The sequence below is a fragment of the Macrobrachium nipponense genome, chromosome 9, assembly GCF_015104395.2.
Source record: "Macrobrachium nipponense isolate FS-2020 chromosome 9, ASM1510439v2, whole genome shotgun sequence".
Classification (NCBI taxonomy): Eukaryota; Metazoa; Arthropoda; class Malacostraca; order Decapoda; family Palaemonidae; genus Macrobrachium; species Macrobrachium nipponense.
Genome location: NC_061110.1, coordinates 87,977,807 through 88,002,577, shown reverse-complemented (window position 1 = coordinate 88,002,577; position 24,771 = coordinate 87,977,807). Strand labels below are relative to the sequence as shown.

The 24,771-nt window shown below is 32.6% G+C and overlaps 1 long non-coding RNA gene across 1 annotated transcript in view; it reads right to left on the bottom strand.

Annotated features, from left to right (window-relative positions):
- Window positions 1–9,730: 9,730 nt before the first annotated feature.
- The window catches only part of LOC135217959 (uncharacterized), a 53,313-nt gene continuing 38,272 nt past the window's right edge, over window positions 9,731–24,771 (bottom strand). The window contains exons 2-3 of the long non-coding RNA XR_010315248.1: window positions 13,260–13,459; window positions 9,731–10,228 (exon numbers count right to left, since the gene is read on the bottom strand). This is a non-coding gene — a long non-coding RNA (uncharacterized LOC135217959). The remainder of the gene's footprint in view (window positions 10,229–13,259; window positions 13,460–24,771) is intronic.

Genomic DNA, 24,771 nt, shown 5'->3' with positions numbered 1-24,771 from the left:
AGTAACTGTAACACATTATATATATACATATATATATATATATATATATATATATATATATATATATATATATATGTATATATATATATAAATACTATATATATATATATATATATATATATATATATATATATATATATATATATAATGTTTGCAAGACTAGGTTGAAAATTTTACATCGCAAGCTTTCGATGTAGTACATAACTTCATCACCAAGATGAAGTGAAGGAAATGGCAAAGGCTACAGAGGTCTTCAAAATACCGTGAAATTAGTTGCTTTTTAAAAACATATTGGATAAGACCAACAAAGATAAATTCAAAGTATTGTTAATACAAAGGTAATAGGATTAAAAAGTTAAATGTTAATAAAACACCAATGAAAACAAAATAAAAACGAAAATGATAATAGAAACTATAACCAACTAATGCGAAGTTCCATAATTATAATTCGGACAATTTGTTAAGAGCAAAGACTCGGAGATAGCTGGTCACGCTCGTTCAAGTAGTGGGACAGTATCGTACCATCCAGGTCAGTGGAAAGGTAAGGTGGTTCCGTGTTAAACTGAGCTCTCGGAAGGGTAAAGAGAACCTCTGAATTCAAAATTGTGGATCTGAACCAACGAGAACTGGCTCCTACGCCTCTACAGATCACAAAGCTAGCAGGTAGACAAATGTACGACATCTGAACTTCGGTCATACAGGACGAGTAGATTCCATTTCTCAGTAATGATCTCACGGTACATTGATTTGTAAAAGCAAACAGAGACCTAGTTTGAGGAAAACTGCGTTAAAAAATACTTTATTTCAACTGTTTACTGATTTGAAAATGTTTATATCATGTATATTTAATTTAGTAGATTGCTACTCCAACTATTTTTCTTGAATTTAATCTTGACTTGGCAAAGCTACTGATACCTACCTACTTCCTCTGAAACAGATTAATGTTTTAGGTTAATGACTGGATACGACTCAGACTAGATTGAAGTCGTAACCTCAAATGATTTACTTTACCATTTGCCACGGATGAGTAATATACAGCAATTAGCCCGTTCTAACAATTTTGTTCACAGGGGTTATATATATATATATATATATATATATATATATATATATATATATATATATATATATATATATATATATATATATATATATATTATATATATATATATAATATATATATATAGTATATAGTATATATATATATATATATATAATATATATATATATATATAATGAAGAGCTAACGTAAGAAGAATCTTATCCATTTTTGGAATTTCGAGTTTTTTTTTTTTTTATTTATATGCTCAAAATTGAAATAAGAACAAAATTACCAATTTAATTTTTGTATATGCTCAGCATTGATATAAGAACAAAAGTACCAGCTCAAAGTGATATTGACAGGAACATTCGTGTTAGTTTTTCGAGTCTGATTTACTTTAACATGTTGTCCTCTCAAAATGGATATAAGAGCGAGACTGATTTCAAAAGACTCGTTAGAATGAAAGATAGTTGCCCACCTAAGTTCTATACACGAAGAAAACCCAGTGGAAGATATATAATTAAGATTTGAGTTTTGCACTAATCAAAGAGAATTCACGAAAGGGTCCAAGACACGTAGTCTCTTCGTTTTGAACTTAGCCTTTCTTCATATTTTCCAGACACTTATTCTTTTCAGATAAAACTCTGTCAGTTATGAATTTTGACGACTGGTTAATAGAACTATGTGAACTATAAAGACTTTTTTCTACTGTGTTCCTATTGAAAACAAATGACTTTAAAAGCCAAATTTTATCAGTACATTGATTCGATTAGCATGGTCTTCGATCTTTGTCTTATATTAGCGTTAATAGCTCTCTCTCTCTTCTCTCTCTCTCTCTCTCTCTCTCTCTCTCTCTCTATCTCTCTCTCTCTCTCTTTTAAAGCGCATGAGGGCATGTCATATACTCTGTGTATTTCATAAGAATTTATTATCATTCTTAATATCATCTACGAATGGTTATATGAATGAAGAAGTATGTTCTTCCAATCTTTCTACTTTTAAGAAAGGTAACCAGGACGAGTCCTGCTATTTTGGAATGTAAACCACGAGAATTTTAAAACAGTTCATAGCGTGAAGTATACATTTAATTGCTATTTTCGAAATAAACATTTTCATTCTTTGAATCTCGTAATTATCCTTATAGGGTGGACGTCATTGCCTGAAATCAGAACTTGATTTTCGTCTACGTTTCATAAACAGCCTCAGTTTCCTCCGTAAACACTTACACACATATCAGTGTTGTTCAGGGCCAATCATATCCTGAATGTGAGTTAAAATGCAAAACCTGAAAAGCTGTCACGAGGTTAAAGTGACCAAATAATATACGGTTGTGCTGTAACTTATATATCCACTCATTAAGTAACAAACGGCCACCTGTCTACGAGATTTTCAATGAGTACCTGGCGTAAGGAATTGCTCAGACAGATGTGGGTGAGATTCCAAAAGGGCTACTCATTTTAAACGTGACGATTCTTTTAAGTTTTCTCGTAATCCAGTAAATGCAGAGCAAACGCTGAATGTTGTTAACTCGTTTGTTGGTGCAGTTGGTAGTATAAAGAGGATATACTTGACATCTGAAGAATTTGCAACTAAAAAAATCTCTTGAGATACTTTTATTTCTTTTAGTGTAATGGATAAAAAAATCACTCCAATTTATGTTTTGGAGTAACTTGTTGAAAATGGCGTTACTTAGGTAAGAGCTGCGATTATTTCCATCCTAATAGCAACCAATACCAGCAGGTAAAATTAATCTATGCATTTCGTTCCTTGTGCTGTACAGAAAATTCAACACAAATATCAGTCCGGCTTGGAAATTGCATTAACTTTGGAATCCTCTTTTGACTTGAATTAAAACCATCTGTTATTCGTCAAAAGCGGATACCATTCCACTCGAGGTTTAATATTATCATAATGAATGAGTACTTCAAGAGGCACAATGAGTGACGAGGAAAAAAGACCTATAAAGAATATTAGATGAATGAAATCTATACTCTTATTCCTCAGGACTCGTTTCCCCTCTAGTATCATTAATCTCGAGACTGAAAGACTCAGGTGTACTGCAAGAAATAGGGTGATTAATGAGTTTCATGAATATAAAAGTATACAAATTTCATACCTGGAAGATTTTACACACGAAAACCAACCTCCTATTAATGGCCATTGTTTTAAAATGTAGGAGCACTGCAAAAGTAACGGGTATTAGTGACACGTAGAAAATAAATGCATGAACTCGAATTATTTACCTTAATCCGTGACTGAAGGTATTAGTTCTTTCTGGCAGTGACATACATGAGTAATGTATAAATCCGAGGAGAAAATGTAGTATTGATGACCATGAATATTCACGAGTTCTTCATTCAAGTATTGAATTTTGCATGGTTGCAAGAGTCAAGAATTAGTTAAGATGTAACAGTTACGTCATTTTGTATATAACACAATTTAATGTCGAGATTTATTTCAGGTTTCCTTTGTTGCTATGAAATGGGATTCATCTACAGCACAAATCGTGTATGATTTTACATCGAATTTTCCATTCCTCCAGATCTCCAGCCATCTCAGGATAAATATGTATGAGGCTGTTCCTACTTAAACATCACTAAATTACACCTAGAGTGATAATGAGAAACAGAAGTGGGACTGACGTTTCGTAAGGCACCGACATTGGAAGTGTTAATTAGTGGAGTTTCTTCAAAAGGGCTGGCTGAGCGAGGAATAAAAATATTAGTGTTTGTGTTGCTGAAAGCCATCTTCGTCAGCATTAATTAAGGTTATTATCGGGGGAAATCAGAGTGTCTGCATGAACTTCCCTAATTATCAAGTCGGAGTTATTCAGGCGAGTAAGGAAGCAGTGTATTTTGCAATCATTATGGAACAGAGCTGATGATGTGTTTTCGAGTGAATATCCGCATCTTGCAAATTAATCTCTAATCGTCAATATGCATACATATATATATATATATATATATATATATATATATATATATATATATATATATATATATATATATAGTGTTATTTTTCCTTCAATCTTTCCTTATTATGCTAAAATATGAGCTTAGATTCACTTAAAGGAGCTAGAGAATAGCCGACTTTGAAAGCCTCGGATTCATTTGCACAAAGACATTCCTTGCAAATTAAAGGTAAAAGAGGCATTATTTTAAAAGTATAATTAAATCGCGTAGGAAATACAGGCGGCCAGGGAAGAAGAAACGGCACGAGAAAATATGAAAAGCTCTACGGGAATTAAGCTTCATATTGCAGTTACTATCTTGCCACTTACGAGCTCTGGGTCCGCCTTTATATATATATATATATATATATATATATTATATATATATATATATATATATATATATATATATATATATATATATATATATATATATATATATATATCGGCACCCATATATAAATAAATAAATAAATATATATATATATATATATATATATATATATATATATATATATATATAATATATATAAAATTAAGTACACATACAAAAACCTCTATTATTTTTCTTATACGTACCCACCTACCAATCTTTGCTATAGAGAAATGACAAAAATTATGAAGCATCCAATCATTGTCAATTATGTTTATATATTCGGTAATCAAATAATTAATTACAAATGTTTTCTGTTGTGATTTTGATTATTTTTCAGGCGGATAGATAGAATGGGGAGTCAAGTAAGGAACATTCAAACAGCAGTCCATAAGCACAGAGGAACTCTCGACGATCCTGTGCCTCCGTGACGTCACTGAACACACCTGCTGATTACGTCATGAAAAGTTTTAGGGCCACTTAGCCCTAAAACTTTTAATAGTGATTTATTTAAACATCTGATTGCTTTTTAAATATGCATAGAGTCAAAAAGTCTTATTATACATTAAAAACATTTATAAATGTACGTGAAATGAAGAAATACTTGCATTTGTTCATTATTCGTCCTTTTCCTTCTTCGAAGAGTTGCCAGTGTTTGTTTTAGCGCTGTAACCGACGTATTCTTCATCAAGGAGTCTGGAATAATAACCAATCATCTATTTGACTATCACAAAATATAATCTATGAAATTTAATCATCTCCTTTACTCCTTCATATAAATATATATTTAATTTGAAATCATTAATTGGAGAATTTGACGTTAGTTATCGAAAAAAAAAAATTTGTGTGAGAACTAGTGTTCACTCAATTGGCTACAGTGGAGGAAGGCAGCGCATTAATAAATAATGAAAAGACTAACTGACTACCTGACGACTTACAACTTGAAAGAATACTGAATATCGAATCAAGTTGTGGCCTCATTACACATCAGATGATTGTGCATACCTAACAGCAAAACATGGTGTTAGAGCAAATAACCATGGAGTAATATTAATCGAGGTTTTTAAATCGGTTGTTTTTTAACATAAGCGGCAACTGGCAACTACTTCAATACGTTAACATGGTGATAGAAGTTCACTCTCGACGTGGTTCGGAAGTCACGTAAAGCCGTTGGTCCCGTTGCTGAATAACCACAGGTTCCATGCAACGTAAAAACACCATACAAACAAACAATACGTTAACAGCGAGACCTGCATCATCGCTTCTGCTGCTCTGTTCTTAGCTTATGACTGATGAAGTCATATTATTTATTATTACGCCACAGTGAACAAAGAATATTCCCGGCATGGAAGGATAATATAATATATGTATATATCTCGAACGATTATATTTTTTTTTATTTATTTATCTATTCTACCTAGTATTATTATTGAATTTTCTCATTCTATATATATATATATATATATATATAATATATATATATATTTTCATTTTGAATTAATTTTTTGCCTAAAAAACAAAATTATTTTTAAATGACATGAAATCAAGGAAACTGGAATAATAATAGAAAATGTTTTAGAAGTTAAACGAGCCTGCTGAAATCAAGGATTAATATTAAAAAAGTCATTTATTTGATTAGAGAATAAATTCGAAGGAAAAGGACAATTTTAAACTAATTCTTTCTTCCTTACTTTGCTATGATGATGATTGATATAAGATTGCTTTCTCCTTTTTAATTGGTTATTTAATAATTGAAGCATTATTAACCAAATAATTGTGATTAAACTCGTGTATATTATTAGAAATATTAACCAAATATTTGTGATTAAACTCGTGTATATTATTAGAAATATACCATACATACAAAAGGGATTAAAAAAGTTAAAGAAAAATCTGATAAAATCAGTGAAAATTTTGACATTTTTGACAAATCAGCAAACGGAAACGCAGCTTCTATTTTGGCGGGAAATTTGCGATGAAGTCATTAATAACGCCTACTATGACGTTATGAAATCGGTGACGTAGGTTTGAAGACTTAATCCCATTCGTCAACGATGATGTAAGGTGGCGTGGCTAATTTTGTAATCGAATGCATATTTCCCGCCAAAACAGATGGAACTACAAGGCACAACCAAGCTTATGGGTTGCTGTTTGCTGTATTTTTCAAAATTGCAGAAATTTCGAGGATTTTACACAGTTTTCTTTTATTGCTTTTTTCTGTTTTAATGTTATTATTATATCCAATACTTCACTATAGTTATTTTCTTAATGATGATTTATCGTAACTAGAAACATAAAAATGGAAAATATAATAATGCCTTCCCACTGAATTCTTTTCAAACTCGAAGCCGCCTTTTATTTAAATAATCTCCTATACTAATTAATTAATACGTTTCTTAATTAGATTAGCTGATAAAAATGGTATAAAAAATTAAAGAAACTATAACATAACCGAGAGAAAGTTTAGAGAGTATATAGAATGTAGAGAATATAAACATAGCCAGTTACTGTTATTATCTATATATATATATATATATATATATATATATATATATATATATATATATATATATATATTTATAACCCCACATTTCTCAAAGGAAAAAAATTACGATGAAAAGAGGACACGATGATTTTCTTAATTTTTATTTACACATTCACGTTATATATAAAATTATTATTAACACAATAAATGTGTTTTTCATCAAGACAGCAACTCATAAAGATGGTTGCTCCTCATAGCTCCTGCTGTTTTGGCGGGAAATATACAATCGATGACGTCATTAACCACGCCTACTCCTTACGTCATGAAACATTTGCCGGACGTGACTAACTGTCAAACTCTAAACAACCTTTTATTTAAATATGTCTACTATAAATCCACATATTCACCGTCACTAAGTCTTAAATTCTGTAAGATGTGTTTTCAAATAGATTTTAAATAAAGAAAAACTCTTTAAATACTAATTATTTGGTATCTTTCGTCATCGGAGAGTTGCCAGTTTCCTTGTATTTTTTAATGACGTAAGAAAGTGGTCTCGTCCAAGGATTCTGGAGTAATAAGCATAAAAAACTGATTAAATATTTGACACAACCAAATCCAAAAAATCCTGTTTCATTTTTAAATCATATTTTATTATATTGCGTATCATTTTAAATAATAATTGTAAGAGGAAAACAACAGTTAACGAAGTAAAATCAACATTTTTGTAAGAATTGGAGTTCCCCTGAATGGCAACAATGAAGGAAGATGGCGACATGACGTCTGCTTAAATAAGGGGAACGAATTAATGATTAAACTCCTGGTAGCTGAATTACAGAGAATACGCTACGCATGTGAGGCCAAGAGGATATATCACTACATACCCAGGAATTCCATATTCTAATAACAGCTTCTATGGAGCAAGAACAGACACCCGTAAAATTAGTATTTGACGAAAGTTAAATCTCTTTATTTTCACATAAGTGGCCCCTGGCAACTACATCATAGAGAATGGAAGAGGTTCTAGAGACCCAATTCATAAACTCTGCTTGATGACGTCATCAGGCATCGCAAACTTAAACATTCCCGTCATGGAGGAAGACGTTTATTCGTAATTTTTTATTAGATAGAATACATTTTATCCACTGCTAATAATATTATCTCCATACAAATTGCTTTCACGATATATTATACACACAAACAAACTTATGTATAAATATAGTATATATGTATATTTTGCATAAATACAAGTGAAAATCAAGGTAGAAACCACATAAAAAAAAAAAAGATTCCAAGTCATAACTGATTTATAGCACAAAATTCCTTCAACAACGAAAACCATAACTTGCTTTACCAGGCAAGAACACAATGACAGCTTATTCACCTAGCTATCACTAACGTTTACCAATTAAACCTCTACTTACTTGAATATACCATTCCAACTGAGTGTTCTCTGCACAGGGCATTTGTTTGTTAAATTATGGACGTCGCTAACCTTGTCTTTTATTTCTTCATTGTTATGTTCATGAATACATCGCGTTCGAATGTTAGTCAGTCACATCTAATAACAGGCGTTTCCTCAATAAACGCTACCGTGAAAAACACAAGGAGAAAACGTTCCAGTTACCCCAAATGTCTATTCGGCAGGAATATGACCGTCATTTTGCCCGGGGCATAACTAGCGGCGCTTCTAATGCGAGTGAGAGTACGCCGTAGATAACTGTTAGTACCTACAATTACGCTCGACCCCGCGTATTATCTCTGCCTTTGCGCTCACCTGCGAAATCCGTAATAGCTTTGTAATCATTACAGCCCCGAGTAATTGCGTACAGAGAGAGCCTCTGGCTTAGACTTTGCGCTGCGGATGGAGAAGAATGGAATTCCAGTGAGGTGCTCAGTTCATTTGGTCGAGATCTGTCCTTTTGTGGGTTTCACAAGTGGAAAGAGAGAGAGCGAGAGAGGATATTACTCTTGAAGTTGTTTGGAATGAACATTCGGTAATTGGTTTAAATTGCGTGGGTGTATGTATCCCTGTGAGTCAATGCATGCATTGTCGTGTACAATATTTATAAATGCACTCCAAATCAACACATTTGAACACACACAATTTCGGATAGTTATAATAACGACAGCATTCGATGGAAATGAATATTATACCAAAATACATTATTTCATAATCTCAATACTTTCTACACAAACAGAATATCTTCTTATGCACCAGTTATACCAAGTTTACAGTAAGATAAATGGTCATATTGGGACATTTGATTGCAATCGGCAATGTTTTATGGGTCATACGGACATTTCCTTCGAACTATGAAAAAATGCTGTACATTGGAAAGGAAGTGATCATTATGCATGGAAAATGACTATTCGGACATTTGATTGCAATTGTGGCGATATTACACTGGAAGCAAAAGAATAAAAAAAAAACCAAAATAGTATTTTTCTCAGTTTGAAGGAAAACTGAAAGTTCGGCAAACGTCAACATAACTATAGTATGCAGCATTACAAATGTTAATATATGTGTTATTTTGAAATTACCTCATATTTCTATGCACGAGAATATAAAAGAGAGAGAGAGAGATAAGAGCGAGGAGCGAGAGAGAGAGAGAGAGAGTATTCCTACTCTGTAATTTTTATCTCTCTCTCTCTCTCTCTCTCTCTCTCTCTCTTATATATATATATATACACATGTATATATATATATATATATATATATATATATATATATATGTGTGTGTGTGTGTGTGTGTGTGTGTATATATACATACATACATACACACACACACACACACACACAATATATATATATATATATTATATATATATATATATATATACTATCACACTATATATACACATATGAGAGAGACAGGGAGAGGCAACAATTTACCATTAATATTTTTACATCCTCCCCATGGACATTCTTATCAGAATATTGATGCATCACCGATATGATTAACCTTTGTGTAGTTGTTTTCAAAAATTAAGCTTCCATAAATGAATAATGAATCAGTAGTAATCACCTCATCGGAGGTGGCTTATGCATCACGGGATCACGAAAAAAATGATGCACGATGTATGATGTGCCTCCATCACACCTTTCTTTCCCACTCGATAATTACGTCGTGAAGTTATAGCGTCATCCATTTCGTATAATGCACGGGTGGACCGAGTCCCCTCTGTAATTATCTTTATGTATGAAAATAACAATCACCCCGATAATGCCGTCAATATTCATTTTCATGGCTCTTTTATCCAAATTTGTGACGCGCTGAGCTTATTTTGTTCTCGTCCAACCAGGAGTAAACATTGGGATTCAATTCGACGTCTCTGCGAATTCAAAAGGTTGATCCGATGAACCCATTTCTGTAGTCACTGAAATGTATGAAAATATTATTATTATTATTATTATTATTATATTATTATTATTATTATTATTATTATTATTATTATTCAGATGTCGAACCCTATTCATATGGAACAATTCCACAGGAGGCATAGACTAGAAATTCACACTTCCAAATGATAGTGTTCATTCAAAAAAAGTAACAGAAGGTAATGGGAAATACAGAAAGAAGAGATCAGTTCTTAAAAAAAGGATAAATCAGCAAATTAATAAATAAATAATAATGTATTAATTTTAATTTGTTTATTAATTCATTCACATTTATCAAAACTTAATATAACCTCTTCTATCACTGTATTGATACTGAACCTGACACTCTCCCATTTACTTATCCTTCCACAAACTTAGTAGCAAAAATGTTTTATCACTAGCATCAACTTCCTCTTCTGTAAACTTATTCCAAGTCCAAATAACCCATCTGAAGATTCTCTTTTTTATTTTAGTTACAAACTTATGATACAAATATTCCGGAACAAACACTTGATTCAGTCACCCTCTTCCTAGTCTAAATCAACATCGTTCTTCCCCTATCAACACTTCTGTCATTTGTCTTTTATTTCTATGCACGAGAATACAAGGAGAGAGAGAGAGAGAGAGAGAGAGAGAGAGAGAGAGAGAGAGAGAGAGAGAGATGAGAAATAAATTTCTCAATCAAAATCTTGCCATGCACTTTGTCTCGTATAACATGTAATGTTATGACCCTGTAATTAAAGGGGAACTTCTAGTTGCATTTTAGCTGTTCCATATGTAGTATTAGTCCATTTAAGTACCCCTGGTGAAGAAATGTTTTTGAAAGGGGCATTTTCTTAATTTTTACAACCAATTTTCTATTGCACCATGGGAGCAGCCATTTATGTGTGGCTCACCTGTTATGCGTGACGTCATGTCGCGGTAGGCTCAGACAGGCGGAACTATTCCGCAAGGCGTGGTGTCTACATATTAAAAATGGCAGCTTACACGTACAACATGGATCTGCATGTCACAAGTGATTCAGACACTTCTCTTAACTACGACGGATTCCGAAAATGACAGATCTCTTAGTTATAACGACGACGGAGATGAGGATACCGCTGAGATAATTACTGGAATCAGAGCTATTCGTCAGTACCGTGGTCTGTTCAGAGGGAAATTAAGTTCCCAAAACATATTATATATAAATTTCATAGCTATACCTAATAACCTGCTCCTAAGCATTTTTAATCTGTTAGCAAGAAATGGTCCGAGCAGACAACGGTTTGCGATGTTAGGTTGAAAAGTTTTTGATGATGATATCCTCTCTTCAAAGAGCCATCAGCCAGCGACTTGATTGCTTTCTATTTGACGGAATCCTGTGAAATGATATGCCTTTTGGACACTTGCCAGAAGTATTGGCAGAAAACCAAACACCATACAAGTTGGCATAATTGACGCAATTTGAATGACAATTGCCCAAAAACACGAGGACAATACCGAGAACGAACACACTATACAATACGCGTACTTCGCTGCGCTTTGTGAGACGACCGCGAAACTACGTCATCGGTACTAATCCGCCAGATGGCAACATAGTCGAATCCTAGATAAATGGCGCTCTCCATTGAAGTGCCTCGGCGCTAATTTGAAATTAAATGGTAAAAAAAATGGGATTACCTACAGATTCGAGCAATGGCTCATTTTTTAGCTTATTAAAAGTTCTGTTAGATGAAATTCAATGGCTATTAACCAGAAGTTCCCCTTTAAAACCCAGCATTCATCTAGAGAATCTTCAATTCAATTTCTGATACACCCTTTCCGTTACCTTTTCTGTATTTTTCCTTGATCTAGTCTTGTAATCTAATACAAACTACAAGAGCAGCTAACTCTTTTCTTTTTACTAGCAAACATATGTATACAGAAATTATGTATGAACATTCATATAGTAATTAAATCTACGGGCACAACCAGCCTCGTTTTACGGGCAGAACCAGCTCCGTTTCCGGGAATCCCTTCTCAACCACCACCCCCTTCGGAAGTGGGGTGGGGGAGGTAGGATGAACCCCCATTATAAATCATCTTAGGGATCCCCACCATAACCCTGCCAAGAATCATGGCCATCCGACCAGCCGTTTGGCCGTGGTTGAATGACAGACGGACGGACAGACATTATGCCTATTATAGTAAGATTCTATCTAAAATCGCGTGAATGAATGAACCTATAAACTGAACACTGTGACATTTTCGGTAATAAAATATTACAGGCGTAACGATGAATAAGTGTATAAAAGACTCATTTCTGGGCTGCTTAACCTAGCTGGTGGTATTTCAGATGACGTGCTTAAAGGGGACTGTTCTTCTCACTGAACCCTGAAATAATCCCTTGGTCCCAAAAGGAAATTCGATTCCGTTAACCTTTGAACCCTGAATTCCAGTCCTTTATGAATCCCAGTCCTCGTGATTCGATTCGGTAATTCAGCCGAATATCGTTGTTGGAACTTGGATTGAATAATGTAGGAGAACGTATAATTCGGCTTTTCAACTTCTTCTTGACTAAGGAAGGGTGATTTGCATATTGCTTTAATTTAGGCGTCGAACCACACGTTGATTACTAATTTTTTTGGGGGTGGGGGCGGGGCGGTTTCGTTCAAGAATTTTTTTTAAGAACAGAGTAAAAATGGATGTAATTAAATGCTGGGATAAAAAAAAATATTCGATTGCCTGTATTACAGTTCTTTGAAATTATCTGCGAATATGAATGGAACAGAATTAAAAACAATTTGTGAGGTTCCAGTTATGCAGCATCCTTAGTCCAACGGTGTGAGGGATAAAAGGACTATTCATATGTCATAAGCCTAAAGGGGCTATTGACTGGAAATGCAAACTTCCAAAAAGATATGGTCTTCATTTGAAAAAAGCTACAGAAGATAATGGGAAGTACAAAAAGAAGGGATCAGTTACCAGAAAAGAAAACAAGAAATGCCGACAAATTATTAGGTATACATAAATATAAATAAACGATTAGGGTCTTTCCAGTGAAGTACGTACTTGAGCGTCCGTAGGTAGGATGTACAAGGACCTCCTTCCCTCCTCGACCCAGAAAAGTTTGGAGTTTATGGTAATGTTGCGAGATGCCCTGGGCCGAGTCCCTGGGCAGACAGTTTGTCTATGACTTGACTCTCCAAAAAGGGTCTCCTTGAACTCGTTTCCTCGTGGATGTAGAACAGGTCATTGTAACTTAAGCTTCCCTGGAAAGATCGTGTTCCTTTAATAGCTGGCAATTTGTTTTGGTATTTTCTTTACGACTGGATGGGGAATTGTCTTAGTCTACCCCCTCCAAGACGCTGTTTTGTTAGGACAGTTAATAGCATTTGTTTTGTTATAACCCAAAGTTACTATGACCTAAAAAGTGTATTACTTAAATTTGAAAGATTTTAAAGATTTCAAAATAAAATACTTCATATCTAATCAGTTTTCCTTTTGCTATAATTTTGTCATTCTTCCTCACTTGTAAGACAAAGTTACTATGGCCTCAAAAGAGTATATTCTAAATTTAAAAGATTTCATGAAAAGAATATTCCTGATATCTAATTTTTCTTTCATTTGAATTATGCTATAAAAAAGAATTATTTCTCAGAAAAAAATATCTACATTTAAAAGAATCTATGAAACAATATTACATAATATTCAATATTTTTTTTCATTTGTACCATGATATAAAAAATTAATTATTTCTCAACAAAATATATCTAAATCTAAAAGACTTCAAGAAAAAATTTTACTTAATATCTAACCATTTTTCTTTCATTTGGGACAAATTTAAAAATGCAAATTTTCAGAAAAAAACTTATCTAAATCTACAAGATTAAAACAAATTACACCACGACATAAAAAAAGCAACAATTCTTAAGCAAAACTAAACGAAACTCTATAAGGTAAACATATCATTCCCACTTCCAAGCTCCCGAGTCAAAAAAAAAAAGAGAAACGAAAAAATAAGAACCCTCATTAATGAGATTCCAGAATTATACTTTCTAACGGAAAACTTGAGGCAGACTTCCCCCCCCTTCCCCTCATTAAAGGAGAGACAGAAGTTTTCCAACTTCGCAACTTTTAAACACAAGGGCATGATTGTTATTCATTAGAGCGGGAGATAAAATTCGTGTTTATCGATAAAATCGGGCAAGAGCAAATATGGAAAGTGGAGGTTTAAGTAAGTCACGATAATATGGAAAATTCAAGAAACTGGAATTTGGATTTGTTGAAGAATAAAAAAGGAATACGTCAAATCCCGCAACACCCCCCCCCCCCCTCCCCCCCCCCCCCTTCTCTTTCTCTCTCTCTCTCTCTCTCTCTCTTCAGAAAAATCCGATTAATTGATTAATCAAATCTCTCCCTCTCTCTCTCTCTTTCTCTCTCCAAAAAAAATCCGATTCATTAAATAATTAAATCTGTGTGTCTGGCACTAGAAAACCCGAAATTGCCAGTTAATAAAATCTCTCTCTCTCTCTCTCTTCTCGGTCTTCTCATCCTCTCTCTCTCTCTCTCTCTCTCTCAGAATAAATAAACAACCTATGAAAAAACTGCTTGTCACGACTGCAAGCTGGCAAGAAAAGTTAACGAAACTCTTTACAAGAGAGAGAGAGAGAGAGAGAGAGAGAGAGAGAGAGAGAGAGAAGCCTATCAAGTTTCTTTAGATATACACTTACATATGTATATACGTATATGCATACATACATACATACATATATTATTATATATATATATATATATATATATATAATATTATATATATAATATATAATATTATATATATAGAGAGAGAGTTGGACCCCAACGAGACAAGCGTTGAAGCCTCTCTCTCTCTCTCTCTCTCTCTCTCTCTCTCTCTCTCTCTCTCTCTCTGGGCCGAGGCTTTCTTTGATATTCCGAAAACATTTCCATGACCAAGCAACTATGCGGAACTCAAGTATAATTGGCTTGGCAACTTTTCATCTGTGCTCAGAGGAGCCATTATATTTCTGGACGAACTAAAACTCCCCAGGAATGGTCTCTGAAGCGATGGAGATGCCCTTCAATTGTTTACGTATGAGACCAGCTAGGTAGGGCATTTGAAGTCGGTTGTTCCAATTTTTTATTATTTATTCATATATTTTTACGATTTTAAAAAAAAGTGTTGCTTGTTTCTCAGCTACATGTGTATGGTGGAAGGGTAATTATCCATGAATTAAATTTTTTATAATTATTCAAACATTTTGGTCATTTGCTGACGCTTTTTTTTCTAAATGGTATCACTTTTTTTTCAACCACATATTTGAGGTGGAAGAATAACGATGCTGAATTTTGTTTATTTTAGATAACCCAAGATATATCTAAGGACATTTTGATCGTTTTTACCGAGAATTTCTTTAGGGTGCAAATCTATCTCATAATAAATCAGAAACAAGTTAATGTTCGCAAATCTTAATCTTTAAATGCTGTGGGGTTTATGGGATTAAGTGATAATTAAAAGAATATATGGCACCATAAATTACTTGTTAAACCTATGTCTTAGGAACTTGATGCTCGAAATACTTTATAGTTTATTAGTCAAGTTTTTTTACTATATTGATAATTTAATAAACATTGTTTCTATTCATCTATTAATTACTTGATTTATCCTTTATTTAAAAATAAGTGGCCTCATCGTTCTGCATTTACTCTTACCTTCTGGTACTTCTTCCAGAAGGGCATATAGTTTTTGGAAACTTGAATTTCAGGTCAGCAGCCCTTGTCGTGGGCTTGTCCCATACGAATAAGGTTCATCATCTGAATAATAATAATAATAATAATAATAATAATAATAATAATAATAATAATAATAATATAATAATAATAATTAATAATAATAATAATAATAATAATAATAATAATAATAATACTTTTACTGCTTTCAAATGAACACCAATAAACTTTTCGAAACTTGAATTTCAAGTCAGCGGCCCCTATGGGCTTGTCCAATATGAATAGAGTTCGTATTCTGCATCAATAACTAATAATAAGTAATAATCTAAAAATAATAATAATAATAATAATATTATACAATAATAATAATAATAATAATAATAATAATAATAATAATAATAATAATAATAATAATAATAATAATAATAATAATAATAATAATAATAATGAAATATTAATAATAATAATAACATTCAACACTTCATGTTTGAAAGATGGTCTACTACCTATATAATAATAATAATAATAATAATAATAATAATAATAATAATAATAATAATAATAATAATAATAATAATAATAACTAATAATAATAATAATAATAATAATAATAATGATGATGAACCAAACAAAAACTTCTTTCAGTTTTCTTCCGAAGATTGTGGGTTTCTTTTTCAATAATAACAATAATGATTAGGACTAGGAAAAAGTCCTACAAAACAGGATTTGTTTTGCAAGGGTCTGACGATTTCCTAGGCGACCGGAGCATAATGGTAAATAGGGTTTATCGATTGCATTCCACCTTGGCAACATTCTTCATCGGTTCGTGTAGAAACTCGCGTGCCGGAGAAGAAAGTACACCGCCCGAGTGAAATATTAGCACCATTCATTTGCGATACGCGTTATGGCTGGGTCTTATATTAAAGAACAACTTGGACAACCTAGCTATTTTCCCTGAGCGAAATTGGTCTGACGTGCTGTTACTTCTCGTAGGCCTCCAGTATAGATGTATGGAAAGGGATCTCTATATTCATGTAAGTGTATATATACATATATATATATATATATATATTGGTATATAAACACCAAGATCGTAACCAGTAAACTGCAAAACTCTCTTGAATATAAAATATGTTTTAACTTTAAACTTTCTCGGACTTGTACAAGTTTTTCTTGGATGATGCGTAACTGTTTGTATTTTTATAAACACCCATAGATAAATAAATGAAAAAAAAGTAAAAAAAAAAAAAAAAAGGAATTTAGATCCAAACTTCATAAAAAGTGGATGAGAAAGCCTTCGCTAACTCTGGAAGAGACAACAAACTCAGTTACATCACGACGGCAGATTAAGAGAAATCCGACCGAAAGAGATATTTCTAAATCTTTTCAGTGGTGGGAAAAGGAAATGGTCTCTCTATAGGATGGAGTTTTTCCAACAACTCAGTGAAATTACGGCCAAAGGCTGCCCTTAGAAAGAGACACCAAGGATTCCTTGGTAGTAGTCGATGAAAAGCGTGTAAGGAAAAGGCGAGTAACAGCCCACAGTTCACTTCTGTCAAAAGGAAACACGGTTTATAATAACTCTTGTGAGTGTGATAGTCGAGTCTAGGATGGATGAGTTGGTATGAATTTAAAAGTGCATTATCTAAATCTGAAAGATTTCGTAATAAAATATACCACGATATCCAATCATTCCTCTTTCATTTGGACCATAAAATAGACAAGAATTATTTCTCTGCAAAAACTATCCAAATCTGAAAGATCTCACGAAAAATTATTACATGATATTAATCATTTTTTCATATCAATGATATGAAAAAATAATCCTTTTTTTCAGCAAAAGGTATAACAACGATTTGCACTTCTCATTCGAATCTAGGCCGGGCATCACAGTACCTTTGTTTCTTTCTTAATTTGGATCTATGGTGAATAGGTTTTATAAGCGTGAAGAGCTCGAGAAGGTAAGAGGGTATTGTGGTTTTTGAAAATTATATATTTATCTGGTAAAGTGATAGCTGAGCAGATTCTAGGTATACATAGTACGATATATTAATTAGCAATATACGTGTATTTGGTAAAATGTGACCTCCAGATTCTGAGTATAAATTACAAGAAATGTTATGTAGTCGTTGAGTACAATAATTAGGAAGCATAACAAAATTAACCTTTGAACATTGTCTAAAAATCTAAATTGATCGATACTTATCCGTCGTTCAGAGAGGCCATAGAACCGTCCTTTCCCAGACTTCCTTAGAGAACAAAAGAGACTTCAATCTATCTTTTTTTTTTAGAATTCTCTTTTTTTTTAAGAAACAATTTTTAAAACACTTTCGCTGACTCGGAGAGGTGGGTTGGAAATTTCATCAAGTCTGAAGAGGCGTTGTTTGACGAACCTAATGAGATATCGTCTCAAAGAATTATCTGATTAATATCGTCATTTCACGCGTGTTCTCCTTCAAGGGGAGAATCACAGCAGTGGGAGATTGGGAAAATTATTATATATCCACTCCTCCTACTAAAGGCTTTGAAAACAGAGACTTATTATTATTATTATGATTATTATTATTATTAATATTATTATTATTATTATTATTATTATTATTATTATTATTATTATTATTATTATTATTATTATTATTATTATTATTATTATTATTATTCATGATCTCATAACAGCATGAGTCACTAACACGTTGAAGAAATCCACAATGGTGTACCGTAAATATATATTGAAAAAACATATTATATATATATATATATGTGTGTGTGTGAATGTGTATGATGTATATATATATATATATATATATATATATATATATATACATGTATATGAGTATAATAGTATACTATATAATATGTATGTATATACATACATAGATGTATACACACACACACACACACACACACACACACACACACACACACATATATATATATATATATATATATATATATATATATATATATATATATATATATATATATATATATATAATATACAAGAAAACAGACAAACTGACTAAAATGATAACCTCCACTGCAGTGATGTAGGAAATAAAATTCTGTGACGCCAAAATCATGATACAAAAATAACGTCATTATAATCTGGGGCAACTACCAATGAATGAAAATCACTGGATGATTAAAAAGCTGTTAAAGAAAATAAGACAGAATTCAAAACTAAATATTCAGAATTTCCTTAACCTTCTTCACCAAAACCTTTATGGCCGAGAACAGCCACGAAACCCGAGTGTGCAAACCAAACACGAGATTAGCCAGAATGAATGAAATGACGTATAAGCACTTTTACGATATACTATTTTATGAATCGCCGTGAACTTTGAACCCGGCCCTTCTTCCCCCCCCCCCCCCCCCCCCCCCCCCCCCAACCCTACCCCCCGGCCCCTGCTAAAACTACGCGTTTATTGTAATGTGCCTTCCAGCGCAATCCTTTATTAGAAATTATAAATGCGTATTATGAGCTTATTTATGTTTCAGCGTGACGCCATAATGGGACGCCATTTGAACCACGGCCACCTAGAGAGGAGGCCTGTTCGATTGAACTCAGAAAAGTGACCTACGTGCACAAGCCATGGGGCATCCAATCACGGCCACGTGCCAGTTAACCGGTTCACCGCCAAGCCTCCAGTTTCCCACTGACCTCGGGTAGGGTCACTGCGAAAATTTTTTTCCTTGAAAAGAACTCTAATATCGGGCATTATCGGCATTAATTAATTAAGAAAAAATGCCAAACAAGTGTTGTGTGCCCTCGTTTGTATAGGTAATTACAATAAGAAACACAATAAAGTTTGTGTTTTTTGTTTTTTTTTTTTTTTTTTTTTTTTTTTTTTTTTTTTTTTTCCTTTCCTAAGACGAAATCCTTAGAAGGAAGTGGGTACTAGCGGTGAAGAGGGAAGACGGATTTTTACACCACAACAACACAGCAGGGTAAGTCCGAGTGAGCATTTGTTTTACGTGCATAGATATACATATGCTGTGTAATGTATACCTGTACTATACAGTATATACATATTGTATATATATATATATATGGTATATATATATTATGTTGTATATATATATGGTAATATACATATGTATATATATTATATATATATATATATATCTAATATATAGTGTATATATATATAGTATATATATACATATATATATATAAATTATATATATATATATATAATATTATACGTATCATATATAATACATATAATGATATATATATCTATATATATATATACGCTATACTATATATACATATATTATATATATCTATATAATATATATATATATATATACATACAAGTTTTTTCCTGCTTATAATTGATTAGTAAGAAGTAGCTTTTAGTTTTCAAATGAGATATAAACGTGAAACGTAGGGTGGGAACGTGTAATTGAATTGTGGTTATTTGATCGCAGGTGTGCGAGTTGCATTTTCGTCCCGAAGATATTCTATGGGAGGTTTCACATTTTGATGAGAAGGCTGGCTAAAAAACCTACTGCAAGACTTGGGAAACCCGTCGGACTACGTTATGATGCTGTTCCTCAATATTGCCTAATTGTCCAGCTTATTTATCAATCTGCCTCTAACGTAAGAGAGTCTCCAGAATGCAGGATAGCAAGGCTGGAGGAAAAAGCTTTGCAAGCTGCAATGGTAGATAGTGTTGCAACTCACGATGTATATAAGGAAAGTAAAATTTTTGTAATCTTAAGGATTTAACTGATAGGAAATTGAACTTCATTGACACCTCTTATTGGACAATAATAAGAAAAGAGAAATATTTTGCTAATTTGTAGGATTTTGGAGCCCCCCATTAAGTCCATATGCCTGTGTCTCTGTTCATATATGATGATTGTTCAATCCGCGTATTTGTTCACGATGCTGAAATTAAGAAACTGGGAAACTATAAAATTCCTTCTAAGGTTGGTGACATAAATGAGCTAGAAATTATATGAATAACTTAGAAATTCTGATATACAACAATTTTCGAAAGACTCCAACAGTACCATTCTTATTTTGCAACTAAGTCATTTCTTTGTTGACAGCCGTTCTTGATGAAGATTTTAAAAATTTCTCAGCACTTAAGTCATATGTGAACAGATACGTCTGATGACTCTTAAAAAAACTAGAATATTCGTCAGAATCACAATTTTTTCATCACTTTTTGTACAATTGTTGCCCCTCAAGGTTACAGACTTCTGAGAGATAGTGGTTACGTAATCTTCCCAAGCTTCTCAACAGTCAAAAGAGTTTTTATTTCTAAAGATTTCAGTCCTTTCCTTGAGCAGCATGATGAAAACTTCCTTGCATATATCAAACAAAAGTTTAAGTACCTTTCAGATGATGACAAAAACAGTGAACCTATTATTAGATGAAATACATTTAAAAGCTTATTTCGATTACAAAGGTGGTAACATTGTAGGGTCAGCATTTGACAGTTCTGAAGCGGCAAACAGCGCATTCGTTTTCATGGTAAATAGCATTAAGTCACCGTTCAAAGATGTTGTTCATATAATTCCCACGAAATGCATGAAAGCAGAGACGTTGTACTCCATAATTAAGAAGGTTATAATGGGATTAGAAAAGATCGGATTCACTATAATTTGCGTTATAACAGATAATGCCATCAATGGGAAAGCAATGTCATATTTTGCCAACCCTCCAAAGTTATCCATAGTATATGAACAGGTCCTTTCCAAAAAACCCGACCTCTTTTTTTTATGTTTGATTCAGTTCCATTTATTAAAATGTATCAGAATAATTGGGTGGGCCAAAAAGATCAAGAAAAAACGATGAGATTTCCTAAGTTTTCTTATAGTGGCAATTACTTTCAAAACGAAATTGAAATGAATTATGCTCCTTTAAATACTTTGCAAAAACTTCACTCGTTGGAAAGAAAGTCTCTTTTAACTCATTCATACAAATTGACGCAAAAGGCATTGTGGCCATCAAGTCTCGAAAGACAAAATGTGAATCTAGTATTGAAGATTTTCAATGAGTATGTATTGAAGCTCTGTTAACTTTCGGAACGAAAAACTTCTTGCCATTTTCATCTGAAGTAGCAGTTATTACATTAAGGTAATCACATATGGTGGACCATAATGAATGTAAAATCCAAGTTTAAAGGAAAACGGCTTAACAATCAATTCAACCACCTCTAACTAATGATGCTTTCTGATATAAAATATGAATTTCTCAATCATTTTCATCTATGGTTAGCAAGTTTTGGTCTGAAAACAAGGAATTAAAGGTAATTTAACACGAGAGACATTTACAGCTTTGAAACATACAACTCATGCAATTATAGAACTTACTGATTACTGTATTTCTGAATTGAAAATGGATTACATTCTTACAGGTAAATTTCAAACAGATAATCTAGAAGAAAGGTTAGTAAAATACCGTCAGCTCTCAGGTGGAATTCTTTCTAATATATCAGTACGTTCCAAGTTTTTTGAATCAGAGAAAAAACTCAGAATGATGTCAGTTCTTAGAAATTCTTTACCAATGAATGGCAGTATAAATTTAACCGAATTTGAGGAAATTAAGTGGGAGGAAATGAGTCACACTGAGCATGTTAATCTAGATGATTTTGATTTGAATATTGGCAAGAAAGATTTTGACGATTGTAAAGAAGTGATTCCAGGTTCATAATTCTATTTAGCCGGTTATTGTTGTTACTCTGTTGACAAGAAAATAAAATGTTCATCTTGCAAAGAACTTACGACCCATTCAAACGATGAAGAATTTCCATTTTACTCACAGTTTATATTAATGGTGTCAGCAGAGGTTCCCTTTTGCACCCAAGTGAAATTACAGTAAATATTATCATGCATAGTTACATAATTCTTAGTAAAATTACTAAAATGAAGACTTTCTTAAGAGCAAAGAATCAGCGAAATATGGCATTGGCACTCATTATGAAAACTCTTACTGACAATGACGCTCGATTTCCAATTGATGTCTGTGATGCAGGTCATAACATGGAAAGAATCGAAAAATGCTTGTGTGGGCTTCTTCAAATTCACTTCTTGAACAATTTTGTGTCGAAAAGAAAATGAATTCACTGGCTTGTGGTAAAAGTGCAGGTAAAAAAAAACGAAAACTGCAAACTTTAACTAATGACAAGAAACTAATTTTTCCCCATTGATGTTTATATATTCATATTTTAACTCTTATCATTTGTTTATGCTTAATCTTATTGATATTATATGTAGAATCTACTGGCCAGTTTTCCAGTTTAAGATACATATGAAATTGTTATTATAATTTTTTTGCTCTTTTTTCTTCATATTTAACTTAGTTTATTATTTGTTAATGCTTAAGTCTTATTGTTATTATTTTTAAGATCTACAGGCCATTTTTAACCAGATACATATGAAATTATTATTATATTATGTAATACGCTGCATTTATGTTTTTAATTTCTTCACATTTAACTTATTGTATTATTTGTTCATGACTTAATCTTATTGTTATTATATGCAGATTCTACTAGCCTTTGATAACAGATACATGTGCAATTGTTTATTAGATTTTGTAAAAATGCTAGAGTTATGTTTTTTCTTTTACCTTTTTGTAACGAATCAAATTATATTTTTATATAGAAACCTGCATTATTTACCTATTCTGTTTATCCTAGATTTTTGATAACTTCAAGCTTTAACTTCAAAAAAAAAAGTAAAATGTTGAAGAGAAAGTTGAGAGTAAGCTGAGATTCTCTCTACCTGATGGAAACAAATAGTGATAAGCGCGGTCAAGGTCTCAGCTAGGGAGCGGCCATACCATAGACCCATCTTGCCTACGTCATAATCCAGTGAGAAGGCCTCCTCTCTAGGTGGCCGTGTTTGAAACCGAGTGAGTGGAAATAGCTCGCTCGGAATCAGTACCGATATATTATAAGCAGGCAGTCGTTCTCGCAGTTTATTCAGTACAAAGCGCCTGCGTTATCACCTCGTCGGTGTTATGGGTTTTCTGGGAATATCTGCATCTGTTAGACTCGTAGGATTCAATATTGCTGGGCGTGATATCCACAGTATTATTAAAGCTAGGTCAATTTTCATTTTAAAAATAAGAATAAGGGAATTCGAAGAGAGAAACGGCTTTCACACACACACACACACATAAAAACTAAATAAATAAGAACATTTAAAAAAAGCCTTTTAACTAATGTTATAGGTTTCTAAATTTTGGCACCTTTCAAAAAATTCAAGAGGTAAAAATTTTCATCTTAAACAAACAGAATATTTCAACTACAGCTGAAGAATTATAAATTTTGGTACCTTTCAAAAAATGCAAAAGGGAAAAATTTCTTCTTAAAAAATCAAACAATATTTCAACTACAGCTGGAGAATTATAAATTTTGGCACCTTTCAAAAAAGTCAGGAGGTAAAAATATTGTCTTAAAATTTCAAACAGAATATTTCAACAATCGCTGGAGAATGATAAATTTTGGTACTTTTCAAAAAATTCAATTATAAATTTTGGCACCTTTCAAAACATTCAAGAGGTAAAACTTCTCTTTAAAAATCAAACAGAATATTTCAACCACAACTGGAGAATTATAAATTTTGGTAGCTTTCAAAAAAGTCAAGAGGTAAAAATTTTTATCTTAAACAATCAGACAGAATATTTCAACCACCGCTGGAGAATGATAACTTTTGGCACCTTTCAAAAAGTTCAAGAGGTAAACATCTTCATCTTAAACTATCAAACTTAATATATCACCCACCGCTGCAGAATTATAAATTTTGGGAACTTTTAAATAAATTCAAGAGGTAAAAATTTTCATCTTAAACAATCAAACTGAATATTTCAACT